At 54.3% G+C, this 12,675-nt stretch overlaps 4 non-coding genes across 4 annotated transcripts; all 4 read right to left on the reverse strand.

Moving 5' to 3' along the window:
- Nucleotides 1-7,172: 7,172 nt before the first annotated feature.
- Nucleotides 7,173-7,291, reverse strand: LOC146254899 (U5 spliceosomal RNA). The gene has a single exon (XR_014731050.1). It is a non-coding gene; the product is annotated as a U5 spliceosomal RNA (small nuclear RNA).
- Nucleotides 7,292-7,853: 562 nt separating this feature from the next.
- On the reverse strand, nt 7,854-8,046 carry LOC146254900 (U2 spliceosomal RNA). The gene has a single exon (XR_014731053.1). It is a non-coding gene; the product is annotated as a U2 spliceosomal RNA (small nuclear RNA).
- Nucleotides 8,047-9,337: 1,291 nt separating this feature from the next.
- Nucleotides 9,338-9,456, reverse strand: LOC146254901 (U5 spliceosomal RNA). Its single transcript, XR_014731051.1, has one exon. It is a non-coding gene; the product is annotated as a U5 spliceosomal RNA (small nuclear RNA).
- An 895-nt stretch (nt 9,457-10,351) lies between these two features.
- Nucleotides 10,352-10,539, reverse strand: LOC146254902 (U2 spliceosomal RNA). The gene has a single exon (XR_014731052.1). It is a non-coding gene; the product is annotated as a U2 spliceosomal RNA (small nuclear RNA).
- Between the last annotated feature and the right edge of the window lie 2,136 nt (nt 10,540-12,675).

The raw sequence follows: 12,675 nt of genomic DNA on the forward strand, positions 1-12,675 counted from the left end.
TGTTTAGGACCTTATGTCCTTCTCCGTGAGGTGGGCCTTCTCCCGTCTCCTTTTCTCCTGCTCTTCCGTCTAACTGTCACTGGGGGCTCGCGCACGCGCTTCGCGCGAGCGCTCGCCCCCAGGCTTTTCGTTTGGGTCTCTCCTGGACGTTCTCTCTGACGGGCTATGGGTTTCCCTTCTCTCATGTTTTCTGCTGACCGGTTGTCGGGGTTTTGGGTTGGTCGATTGTGTTCTGACGCTGTCTCTCTGTTTCTGCTTCTTTTCCCACCAGGTGCTGTTGGTCTTTGATGACGGCTCGTGGTCTCCAGATGTACGTGCTCTCTCTACTCCCTTCTGTTCTGAACTGTCGCTCTCCTACTCTTGACATATGCACACGTAGGCGAGAACGCACACATAGACACGCGCGCGCCACCGCCCTTTAACCTTCCTTCCTCTGGAGTCTAGACTGGGATCCTTTTGACCTCTAGAAAAGACCTTTATCCTATCCTAAAACTTGAACATTCTCACCTAAGCCCAACCGGGCCCCCCCCGGGTCTGTTCGGACCCTCTATCTTCTAACCTCCAATTCACCGGACTAAACACGACCGTCCGGGTTTGTGCCTGAGCCCAATCGGGCCTCCCCTGGGGCCGTTTGCCCCTTTTGACCTTTAACCTCTATTTCGAAATCCTAAAACACAACCGTTCGGGTTGTTGCCTAAGCCCAACCGGGCTTTCTCCGGGTCCTTTTTGACCTCTGGACCTCTAACCTCTATCTCATCCTAAACACAACCGTTAGGGTTCTGGCCGGAGCCCAACCGGGCCTCCTCTGGGTCCGGTTTGACCTTCTGACCTCTAACCTCTATCTCATCCTAAACACAACCGTTCGGGTTCTGGCCTAAACCCAACCGGGCCTCCTCTGGGTCCGTTTTGACCTTTTGACGTCCAACCTCTATCTCATTGACTGAACACAACCGTTAGGGTTCTGGCCTCAGCTCAACCGGGCCTCCTCTGGGTCCGGTTTGACCTTCTGACCTCTAACCTCTTTCTCATCCTAAACACAACCGTTCGGGTTCTGGCCCAAACCCAACCGGGCCCCCTTTGGGTACGTTTGGACCTTTTGACCTCTAACCTGTATCTCATTCTAAATACAACCGTTTGGGTTTTGGCCTAAACCCAACCGGGCCTCCTCTGGGTTGGCCTTGACCTTTGATCTCTGTTCTTTATTTCTTTATTTCTTCCTAATACCCGACCGTTCTGGTCCCTATCTAGCTTACTCCCTTGGATTATGCCTTGGCTTACCCCTTTACCACTCGTTTCTACTCGGCCGGTGTTTTCGCGTCTCTGGTTTATAACTCGTTTTAGATATTTATATGTATGTTTGTATATACATATATGTACATATATGTGTGTGTTGGTATATGTATGTGTATGTATGCATGTTTGTTTGTATGTATATATATATACATGTACACACACCAACATCTTTTTCCCTCTCTCTCTTTCTCTTTCTTTCTCTCTCTCTCTCCCTCTCTCTCTCCTCTTTTTTTCTCTCTCTCTCTCTCTCTCTCTCTCTCCTTTTCTCTCTCTTTCTCTGCTTTTCTTCTCTCTTCATTCGGTTCCTACCTACAACCAGGAGGACTTCTCTAACCCTAACATTGACCCTTTTTCTTCAGTTTCAGATCCGGATGCAACGTGGTTTAAGTGGTGGGTTGACGTTCTCTTCCTCCCTCTTTCCCCCCCCCCCCCCCCCCCCTCTCTCTCTCTCTCTCTCTCTCTCTCTCTCTCGTGTCTCTCTCACCTCACATCTTTTCCCTAGCTTTGGTTTAATCTCAATTACCGTTTTTGGTGGACCACTGGAGGCCGCCTGGATGGCAAGGGATGCGCCTTTGAACAATTTTTTTTGCATTCTCCATGTCACCCAGGCCGCTTCTGTTGATCTGTAGTCGTAGGACGGCCACATTGACCTGTTTCCCCCTTTTATTTGGCTATCGCCTGATGAGTCCTAGCCTAGTAATGGACGAAACCGGTAGCGATTCGGGGACCGTCGCGCGTGCTCCGTTTATTCTGGTCGGGATATGCAGGTAATCCCTACCCGGAGTGCGATGGCCAACATTATTGAATTGCAAATTTTATTTGTTCACGAGGTGAACGCCTCTCACCCTGTGCCTCTCTCTCTCCCTCACTCCATCCTGCTCTCTCTCTCTCTCTCTTTCTCTCTCTCTCTCTCTCTCTCTCTCTCTCTCTGTCCCTCTCCCTCTCTCGTTCTCTCTCTCTCTCTCTCTCTCTCTCTCTATCTCTCTCTGGGCTGAGCTCAATTTGAACTTGTCTCCATTGTTAACCGCTTCTATCCCACAGCCTCTAGATGGCGCTCATGCGCCTCTGCTTTTTAACCCTTCTTCCAGTTTTCCTCCCTCTGATGACTTCTACTCTGCGGACAGCCGAGATTGGGTATAGTTATTTTCTCTTTCAGGTAGGCCCCTCTTTCTTAGCTTTTCAGATCAGGTTAGACACTCGGCCAGGTATGACACGCACTCACTGACACCCCCTTTTTTAATTTTTTTCTCACTCACCCACGACCACCCACGTCCGTGTAGTCCATTTTGTGTTTCCCTCTAACCCTTTGTCTCGTCTTCCTCCCTCCTCTCCTCCCTTCTCCTCTCTCGTTCTCTCGTCTCCTCTATAGCATGGCTCCTCCTATACAGCACCGTGGGTTAGTCCCCCATCATAACCAACGCGCAAACACTCCCCATCCGTTCCTCCCCCTTCCTTCTCCCTCTCCTCCCCCTCTTCTTCCTCCCTCCGTTTTCTTCTCTCAACATTCCCTCCAGACTCCTCGCTGGGTCCTTATGACCCCTGACTCACACCAGCCCCCCTATCCAACACAGCCTACCGTACGCCCTGTAGTTCCCTATTTTCAGAGCCCTGGGAACTATTACTCACATGGCTCTCCCTACCCTTTACCCTACCAGGCCCCCCCTCCCCGCCTGACGTTTCCCGTCGCCCACCCCACTTCCTGGGCTCCCCGACAACACCCATCGCCTTATTTGACGGGCTTTATGCCCGCGCCTTGGACTCCTCCGCATTTTCGTCACCGTGGGGGCAAACGGCGTACTCCGGCCCAACAACGACGCAGACAACGGCACTCGGCCGACCGACGTCTCCCCGACACCCCTCGACCCACTCCGAGCTCCGCCCTCCCTCCCACCGCACCGTATCCACCACCCCTTCTGCCCGGCTCACGACGGGCCGCATCGCCACACCGAGCCCTACGCTTGGTTTCCCCTATCCCCCGACCCCGTATCCCTATGTCCACCGCCCCGAGAGGGACTCGGGCCCCGGTGGCAGCCACAGCTCCGGTGACTGCTCCGGGCCTTGAGGTCGGGACTCACTCCAGCGTCTCCACCACCGGCACCCGCAGCCCTTCCTTGACCACAGCTACGGTCTCGTTGGCTGCTCCGGGCCCCAGTACGGGGACCAATGTGGACGCCACCCGGGCCACCGCCCATGTCCCTGCCTCGTTGGCAGCCACGCCCACCGTGTCTGCTCCGGGCCCACCCCCGGACAGGGTCGCCTGCGTTACCGCGGGAGTCCTCGGCCTGCCAGAACAAGTGGTCCCCGAGGACCTTAGCACTGCCCCTCCTTCTTCCCTAACGACGGCCCTTAAGGACGAGACTGTGGCCGATAGGGCATCCAGTTGTGACTCCCTCCCCTTATCCCCTCTCTCTTCTCCTCCGTCACCCTCTTCCTCTTCTCTTTCCTCCTCATCGCACGCTGTCCTTCGCAGGGGGAGCGCCAGCATGACCACTGCCCCCCCGGCCGAGGGACCTTCCACCTCCACGGCCGTCCTTCGGACGGCCCGATTCTCACCCTTGCGCTCTTTGGCCTCTCGGGAGACCCCTGGTGGCCCTTCGGCTCCATCTCCCTTGACCCACTTTCCTTTTTTCCACTCTACATCGTCGGCCCGCACGCAGAATCCACGCCCACTCCACGCCTACACCCGTCACGACCACAACAACAACAAGCATATGTGGTCCCTTAACCCGGTCAGAAGCACCGTCATCATGGGCGATTCTAACCTTCACCGCCTGCCCCTGATACTCCGGGAGGAGGTCCAAGTGGACTGCTACCCGGGGGCCAAATTTTGCCACGCCATCACCATCCTGGGTGGCATTGCGACACCGGCCGCGCGAGTCACCCGGGTGATTCTCTCCTTCGGCCTCAATAATAGGTCCACGCCCGTGGACCTCTCCGTTCGACAGGCCCGCGCCATGTTCGCCGAAGCGGTCGCGACCTTCCCCTTTGCGACTGTGTCGGTTCCCCTGATCAACGCCAGCCCACACCTGCCCCAAGGGGAGAGGGACACGATCATGACCCTGAATAATTTTCTGGCAGTCCACCTTCCCATCATCCCCCTCCTCCCGGCCCGCCTCTTTTCCACGGGACCGGACAACATCCATTGGTCTGCGTCCACGGCCAGGGACATGCTCCGACACTGGTCCAATTTCCTAGACTAATGGTTTTGGTCCCGTCAACACACTGCCTCCTTGCTTCGTCACGTTTTTCCTTGACTGCTGGCATGGGACATGTTGACCAGGCTCGATCATCTCGACCTCCCGTCGCCCCGTCCAGTTGATCGTCGAACGCGCTAGGCCCATGCCTCCCCACTGTGAACAACACGCCATAACCCCGCTGCTGCTTATCCCATCGACAACTTCTGACTGCCGGCAGCTCGGTTTAGGACTCCCCCGCTAATAGGTTCCCCACCCACCCCTTTTCACAACTCTGCACTAAAAACCTCTTCTCTCTTGCACCTCTAACACTCGCCTTCCTTCTGTTTCACACTGCATCCACACACACACGCACGCACACACACACGCGCGCGCGCGCACGCATTCAAACAAAAACATACGCACACACACCAAAATACACACTGGTACACTAACACGCACGCACATTCTGATTATCCTCACACGCCCTCTCATTCCATAGGAGAAGGGTTCACGCACATACTAATACACATTCACACACGCACGCACGCACGCACGCACGCACACACACACACTGCCTCTGGCAGTTTTCGGTGGGAGGTTCAGAGGCCGTCGGACATCCCAGGTGTGACGTGCCTCTTCCTCACACTGCCTGCCTTCGGCAGTGTTCGGAAGGTTGACGACTACGCCTCCGTGGCAAAGCCTGGTAATATACCCTCCCATGTTTATTCACATCAAATCACCGTCATTGTTGTTGTTGTTGTTGTTGCTGTGGTTGTTGTGGTGGGGGCTGCTGCTGCTGCTGCTGCTGCTGCTGCTGCTGTTGTTGTTGTTGCTGCCGCTTCGGCTGCTGCTGCTGCGGCTGCTGCTGCGGCTGCTGCGGCTCCTGCTACTGTTGTTGCCATTGTTGTGGCTGTTGTTCGTGGGATAGTTCTCCGTACAGTGACTAGTAGTAAGACGGTACCTTTGGCCATTTTCGATAGGATGTGTGCCATCGGACGTCACGTGAGAGACGTGCCCCTTCCTCACACTGCCTTCGGCAGTGTTCGGAAGTTTGACTTTTGTCCTCGGGGACCCGCCTGGTCTTCCGTCATGACAGCGTCTCCTATTATGGCTCTCATTGTGGTCATCATTAATATGGTCATCTTTAGGGTTAATGGTAGTATTATCATGAGGATTGCTACTATTAATATTATTATTATTATTATTATTATCATTGGGATCCCTATCTCACTGGCGTGTCTGTGTGGATACGGATGGGGCATCCATGTGCCTGACCTTGGTTAGCATTCTCTTGTGCGCTCTCTCTCCCTCTCTCCCTCTCTCTCTCTCTCTCTCTCTCGGTGCCCACTTGCACCTCGTGTCAGGAGGTGAGTGGCCGTTAGATACTAGGCCCGGGTTCCCCTTGGGTCCCCGGAGGGGCCTGGCTCCTTGTCTCCTCGTGTTTGCGGTCCTCGGCTCTGGCAGTGCCCGTGCCTTTAACCTCGACCCCTGCTTTTTCTTCGGAAACTGTCAGGGCGATGGGATTCTCAGACTTATACCCTAACCCTAACCCTAACCCTAACCCTAACCCTAACCCTAACCCTAACCCTAACCCTCCAATTCCGGGTCACAGAACAGGATCCGGTCCTTTGGACTCCTGAAACCGCAGATAATATGCTGAGATTATGGATTAACCATCTAATGATGTGAAAGGTTACATATTCCCGGCTGATTTCCGGGGGGTAGATGAGGGATTCCTGGAGAGAGAAACAAAATGTTACACATACATCCTACCAAGAATCACATATACATATATCTACTTACCTGGAATGACCAGTAGGGGGAGAAGGGTTCCTGTGGAAAAAGGAAAAAAGGTCAATAGAGATCTACAGTACGGTTGACAATACTTACCCGTATACCTACCTGGATACCTACCTGGATACTTACCTTGATGGGAATATTTTAATCCTCCTCTTCACCTTCTTTTATGGGGACAAAAAAATCTTTTAATAAAAACACAGGAACTTGTGCCAGTGCAACTCCAGCCCAACATTGGGCTGAGACCTTTCCACAAACCTAACCCTAACCCTAACCCTAACCCTAACCCTAACCCTAACCCTAACCCTAACCCTAACCCTAACCCTAACCCTAACCCTAACGCCGCAGAGGAAGAAGAAGAAGCGGCGGCGGCGGCGGCGGGGACCGAGAAGACGGCAGCTAAAAGCAAAGGCCAAGCGGGCCACGGAAGAAGAAGCAGGGACCAAGAGGAAGCAGGGATCAAGAAGAAGCAGGGATCAAGAAGAAGCAGGGATCAAGAAGAAGCAGGGATCAAGAAGAAGCAGGGACCAAGAGGAAGAAGAAGCAGGGATCAAGAAGAAGCAGGGACCAAGAGGAAGAAGAAGCAGGGATCAAGAGGAAGCAGGGATCAAGAGGAAGCAGGGACCAAGAGGAAGCAGGGACCAAGAGGAAGCAGGGACCAAGAGGAAGCAGGGACCAAGAGGAAGCAGGGACCAAGAGGAAGCAGGGACCAAGAGGAAGCAGGGACCAAGAGGAAGCAGGGACCAAGAGGCCCAGCGGGCCACGGAAGGAGCAGGGACCAAAAGGCCAAGGGATGGGGATTAAGCAGAGGAAAAAGGAAGACAAAAAGACCTGCACGCACGCACCCACCCACCCTCCCAACGCTAACCTTACCCTGCTTTTTTTCCTCACAAATCCATCAGGCTCTGCCCTCCCTCGGGCAAAGCCGACCAAAAATACCACGTCCCGCTCGTCGGCGCTCCCCTCCACGGAAGTCTTTAGTAAAAGGCGAAAGGCTTGTGCGTGCTGAAGGGGAGCCAGAGTGACCGTTTTTGAAACCGCCCAAACGGCCCGCTCCCGACCCCTCCGTTGGCCCTGGCTCGCTCGTCCGCGGCGGCGTCCTTCCTTTCCGGGAAAAGGCGTGGAAACGCCACCGGCCGCAAAGGGGCTTTCACTCTCTCTCTCTTTCACTCTCTCTCTCTTTCACTCTCTCTCTCTTTCACTCTCTCTCTCTTTCACTCTCTCTCTCTTTCACTCTCTCTCTCTTTCACTCACTCTCACTCACTCACTCACTCACTCACTCACTCACTCACTCACTCACTCACTCACTCACTCACTCACTCACTCACTCACTGTCTCCCCCATTTCAAGTCACTCACCTCACTTCAGGTTTTTTTTTTTTTTTTTTTTTTATCTAAAAGGGCGGGAAAACGCCGCCGGCCGACGGGGCTCCGCCGCCGCCGCCGCCGCGCGTCAAACCCCTTTTTTCACCTCATCGCCACAAAAACCCCAGCCCCAACCCCAAAAACCCCAGCCCCAACCCCAAAAACCCCAGCCCCAACCCCAATCGCTCACTCCCTCGTTTTTTTCTCCCTTTGACACGCTTAGAAAGAGTGCACCCTTCCCGGAGGCGCTGCAATACCGGGGCGATGCGCGGAGCGGACGGAGCGAGCCCCTGTTCCGACTCCCTGTGGCAAAAATCCGTTTAATATGTTGTCCTCGCATGGAGGACGTATCAGATATTAAACTGATAAGAACAGATTTTTTTTTTTTTTTCTTCTAAAAAAAAAGAAAAAGAAGTATTTATCACATTCTAAAAACGTTTCTAAAAGACACATCAATACACGACAGTCAACACATACAGGTTACCCAAAGGGCGTACAATACAAGGACCCAAAAGGGCGCACATTACAATTGCCCCACTAGGGGGTTACAAGTGGGAGTCCGAGGCTCGACAAAAAGTCCACTCAAGCCCGCCCTTGGTGACTCCGTCTCCCTCTCCTCCCGATCTTCCTCGCCAGTGGAGTCAAGCGACTAGCCCGCTGCCTTCTGTCGCGACGGCCCCTGGGAAGGCCCATCCCTATGCCACTGCTCCCAGGCTGCCCTTCGGCGAGGATTCCGTTCCGTTCCTCGGGTCCGGCCATCAGTCCGTCCGTCGGTCGTTCGCCCTCAGGTGGCCTGGCCCACCTCTGGGTTACCAGCAGTGTTGGGCGCCGAAACGCCCAACACTCTGAATTTGGGGACAAGTCCCCGCCTGGCGTCGGGGCCGAAGCCCCCAGGCAGGCGACCGCTCCGACCCTCCTCCGTCACCGGATCCCGATTCCGGCGATCCGGTATCGACGGGGGAGGGTCAATGGCTGTCCAATTAAGGACAGCCACTCACTTGATCTGAGCCAAAAGGCCGAGAAGCGATGACCCGCACTGCTCCGCGCCCCCCGCGCGCGGGGCCTCCGTGCGCCGGCCGGGACGTTTGGGCGCCGGCCGCTCTGGCGACCGCCGGACCGAGAACGGCCCCGACGACGGAAGCCAAAAGGAAACGCCGACGCCGCAGAGGAAGAAGAAGAAGCGGCGGCGGCGGCGGCGGGGACCGAGAAGACGGCAGCTAAAAGCAAAGGCCAAGCGGGCCACGGAAGAAGAAGCAGGGACCAAGAGGAAGCAGGGATCAAGAAGAAGCAGGGATCAAGAAGAAGCAGGGATCAAGAAGAAGCAGGGATCAAGAAGAAGCAGGGACCAAGAGGAAGAAGAAGCAGGGATCAAGAAGAAGCAGGGACCAAGAGGAAGAAGAAGCAGGGATCAAGAGGAAGCAGGGATCAAGAGGAAGCAGGGACCAAGAGGAAGCAGGGACCAAGAGGAAGCAGGGACCAAGAGGAAGCAGGGACCAAGAGGAAGCAGGGACCAAGAGGAAGCAGGGACCAAGAGGAAGCAGGGACCAAGAGGCCCAGCGGGCCACGGAAGGAGCAGGGACCAAAAGGCCAAGGGATGGGGATTAAGCAGAGGAAAAAGGAAGACAAAAAGACCTGCACGCACGCACCCACCCACCCTCCCAACGCTAACCTTACCCTGCTTTTTTTCCTCACAAATCCATCAGGCTCTGCCCTCCCTCGGGCAAAGCCGACCAAAAATACCACGTCCCGCTCGTCGGCGCTCCCCTCCACGGAAGTCTTTAGTAAAAGGCGAAAGGCTTGTGCGTGCTGAAGGGGAGCCAGAGTGACCGTTTTTGAAACCGCCCAAACGGCCCGCTCCCGACCCCTCCGTTGGCCCTGGCTCGCTCGTCCGCGGCGGCGTCCTTCCTTTCCGGGAAAAGGCGTGGAAACGCCACCGGCCGCAAAGGGGCTTTCACTCTCTCTCTCTTTCACTCTCTCTCTCTTTCACTCTCTCTCTCTTTCACTCTCTCTCTCTTTCACTCTCTCTCTCTTTCACTCTCTCTCTCTTTCACTCTCTCTCTCTTTCACTCACTCTCACTCACTCTCTCTCTCTTTCACTCTCTCTCTTTCACTCTCTCTCTCTTTCACTCTCTCTCTTTCACTCTCTCTCTCTTTCACTCTCTCTCTCTTTCACTCTCTCTCTTTCACTCTCTCTCTTTCACTCTCTCTCTCTTTCACTCTCTCTCTTTCACTCTCTCTCTCTTTCACTCTCTCTCTTTCACTCTCTCTCTTTCACTCTCTCTCTCTTTCACTCTCTCTCTTTCACTCTCTCTCTTTCACTCTCTCTCTCTTTCACTCTCTCTCTGTTTCACTCTCTCTCTTTCACTCTCTCTCTCTTTCACTCTCTCTCTTTCACTCTCTCTCTTTCACTCTCTCTCTCTTTCACTCTCTCTCTTTCACTCTCTCTCTCACTCTCTCTCTCTCTTTCACACTCACTCACTCACTCACTCACTCACTCACTCACTCACTCACTGTCTCCCCCATTCCAAGTCACTCACCTCACTTCAGTTTTTTTTTTTTTTTTTTATATCTGAAAGGGCGGGAAAACGCCGCCGGCCGACGGGGCTCCGCCGCCGCCGCCGCCGCGCGTCAAACCCCTTTTTTCCCCTCATCGCCACAAAAACCCCAGCCCCAACCCCAATCGCTCACTCCCTCGTTTTTTTCTCCCTTTGACACGCTTAGAAAGAGTGCACCCTTCCCGGAGGCGCTGCAATACCGGGGCGATGCGCGGAGCGGACGGAGCGAGCCCCTGTTCCGACTCCCTGTGGCAAAAATCCGTTTAATATGTTGTCCTCGCATGGAGGACGTATCAGATATTAAACTGATAAGAACAGATTTTTTTTTTTTCTTCTAAAAAAAAAAAAAAAAAAAGAAAAAGAAGTATTTATCAATTCTAAAATCGTTTCTAAAAGACACATCAAAACAAGACAGTCAATACAATACAGAATCCCACCAGAGGGTACAGGACAAAACCGCCGAGGCGGTGCACATATCAATTGCCCCCTAGGGGGTTACAAAGGGGAGTCCGAGTTCGACGATGTCGATCCGGGCTGTCGCCCAGATGGCTCCGTCTCCCTCTCCTCCCTCGACGTCCTCGCCAGTGGAGTCGAGCGACTGGCCCACTGCCCTCAATCGCGACGGCCCCTGGGAAGGCTCCATCCCTGTGCCACTGCTCCCAGGCTGCCCTTCGGCGAGGATTCCTGTCCTCTTGCGAGGACTCCAAATCCTGGTCGCCCGGCGCTACGTCCGGCCAACCATCCTTTCCCTCTAGCAGCCTGGCCTGCTTCTCGGGATACCAGCAGCTGCAAGCAGCTCTGAAGAGGGGACAAGTCCCCGTCTGGCGTCGGGGCCGAAGCCCCCAGGCAGACGACCGCTCCGACCCGCCCCCGTCACCGAAACCCTATCAGGCGCTCCGGTATCGACGGGGGAGGGCCAATGGCTGTCCAATTAAGGACAGCCACTCACTTGATCTTAGCCAAAAGGCCGAGAAGCGACCAAAAACCCCAGCCCCAACCCCAATCGCTCACTCCCTCGTTTTTTCCCTTTGACACGCTTAGTGTCAAACGCTAACCTTACCCTGCTTTTTTTCCTCACAAATCCATCAGGGGCAAATCCATCAGGGGCATCCCCGACCGCCGCACGTCGACCCCCACCCTCCCCCTTAAACTATCCTCCACCCTTTTGACACACCTCCACCCCCCAGTCCACCCCCCGCTGCACCCACTCCTTCCTCGCCTGCCACAACACCCGTTTAAACAAGCTGATGATCAGCCACAGGAGGAAGCGGTTACGCCTCCCCCCGACCACCCCACACCCCTCTCCACCCTCACCCATGTGAGCCTAAACCCCGTGACCACCCTACCCATCAACACCCCCGCCCTGGCCCACACTACCCCAGCATAAGGACAGTCCCACATGACGTGTCTTATGGACTCTTCACCGCTGCAGGTGGCCTGCGGGCACACCGGGGTCCGTGCCAGGCCATGCCAGTTCATGATCTCACGCACCGGCAGGCCGTAAAAGGGCGGGTCCGAATATGTTGTCCTAAGAATAGATACTGTTTTGAAATAATTTATTGATCTTTTTCAGCCAGACAGTGTTAAAAACACATTTCAAATGTTACATTTTCAATTGCTCAGTATGGCAGAGGGCCTGAAGGATTGCAATGTCACGTGTGACAACTTATTCACCTCTTGCGAACTCGGACGCAACCTCATGACCATGGTTGGCACGGTCCGAAAGAACAGGTCTGAGCTCCTGTCTGAGCTGCTAGCAACGAAGAGGCGACGGGTGCTGTCGTCGCAGTTCACCTTCACTCCCACGACCGCTCTTGTTTACTACCTCACCGAGAAAAACTAGAACGTTTGACTTATGAGCAGATGCCAAAATCGTTGACAGAGACAACGGTAAACCGACCATCGTTCTAGACTACAACTGCAACAAAGGAGGTGTAGACGATCTAGGTAAGGTTGTCACATACTGCCCGCTGGCCCCTCGTCATCTTCAACAACATGATTGACTTCTCCTCCAACAATGCCTGTGTGATATGAAGAAGTTAACCCCAACTGGGTGCCTCGCAAGTGCAACATTTTGAGTTTTTTCCTCAAGCAGCTTGGCAGGGTACTCGTGACTCTGCTGATTGAAAAAAGGCGATGTCTCCCCACACAGAAGAGGCGCCGGCGATTGTGAGAGGTCTCCATGATCGCTGTCGCGATCCACCTCTTCAACGGCAATTTGAAGAGGCTGATGATGACAACAACTAAGTAAAGTGAGTAAGAGGGGTCTGCTTAAGTCACACAGTGCTGTTACCACATGCATTGGGTGTATAGACAATGTATTGAGGCAGCGTTAGGAGGGTTATCCCTGGCGCTGTCTCCAGATTGTGCATGGTGCGACCACTTTTCATAATTCAAAAATAAAGTTAAACATTTTCTTATAACCCTTGCGTTGTCTATCTAGTCTGTTATGTCACTCTCGTGCCGTATCCAAGTTGTAACTCGCCGAGC

Source organism: Hypomesus nipponensis, chromosome 15 (genome assembly GCF_054491055.1).
Source record: "Hypomesus nipponensis isolate SF chromosome 15, ASM5449105v1, whole genome shotgun sequence".
Lineage (NCBI taxonomy): Eukaryota > Metazoa > Chordata > Actinopteri > Osmeriformes > Osmeridae > Hypomesus > Hypomesus nipponensis.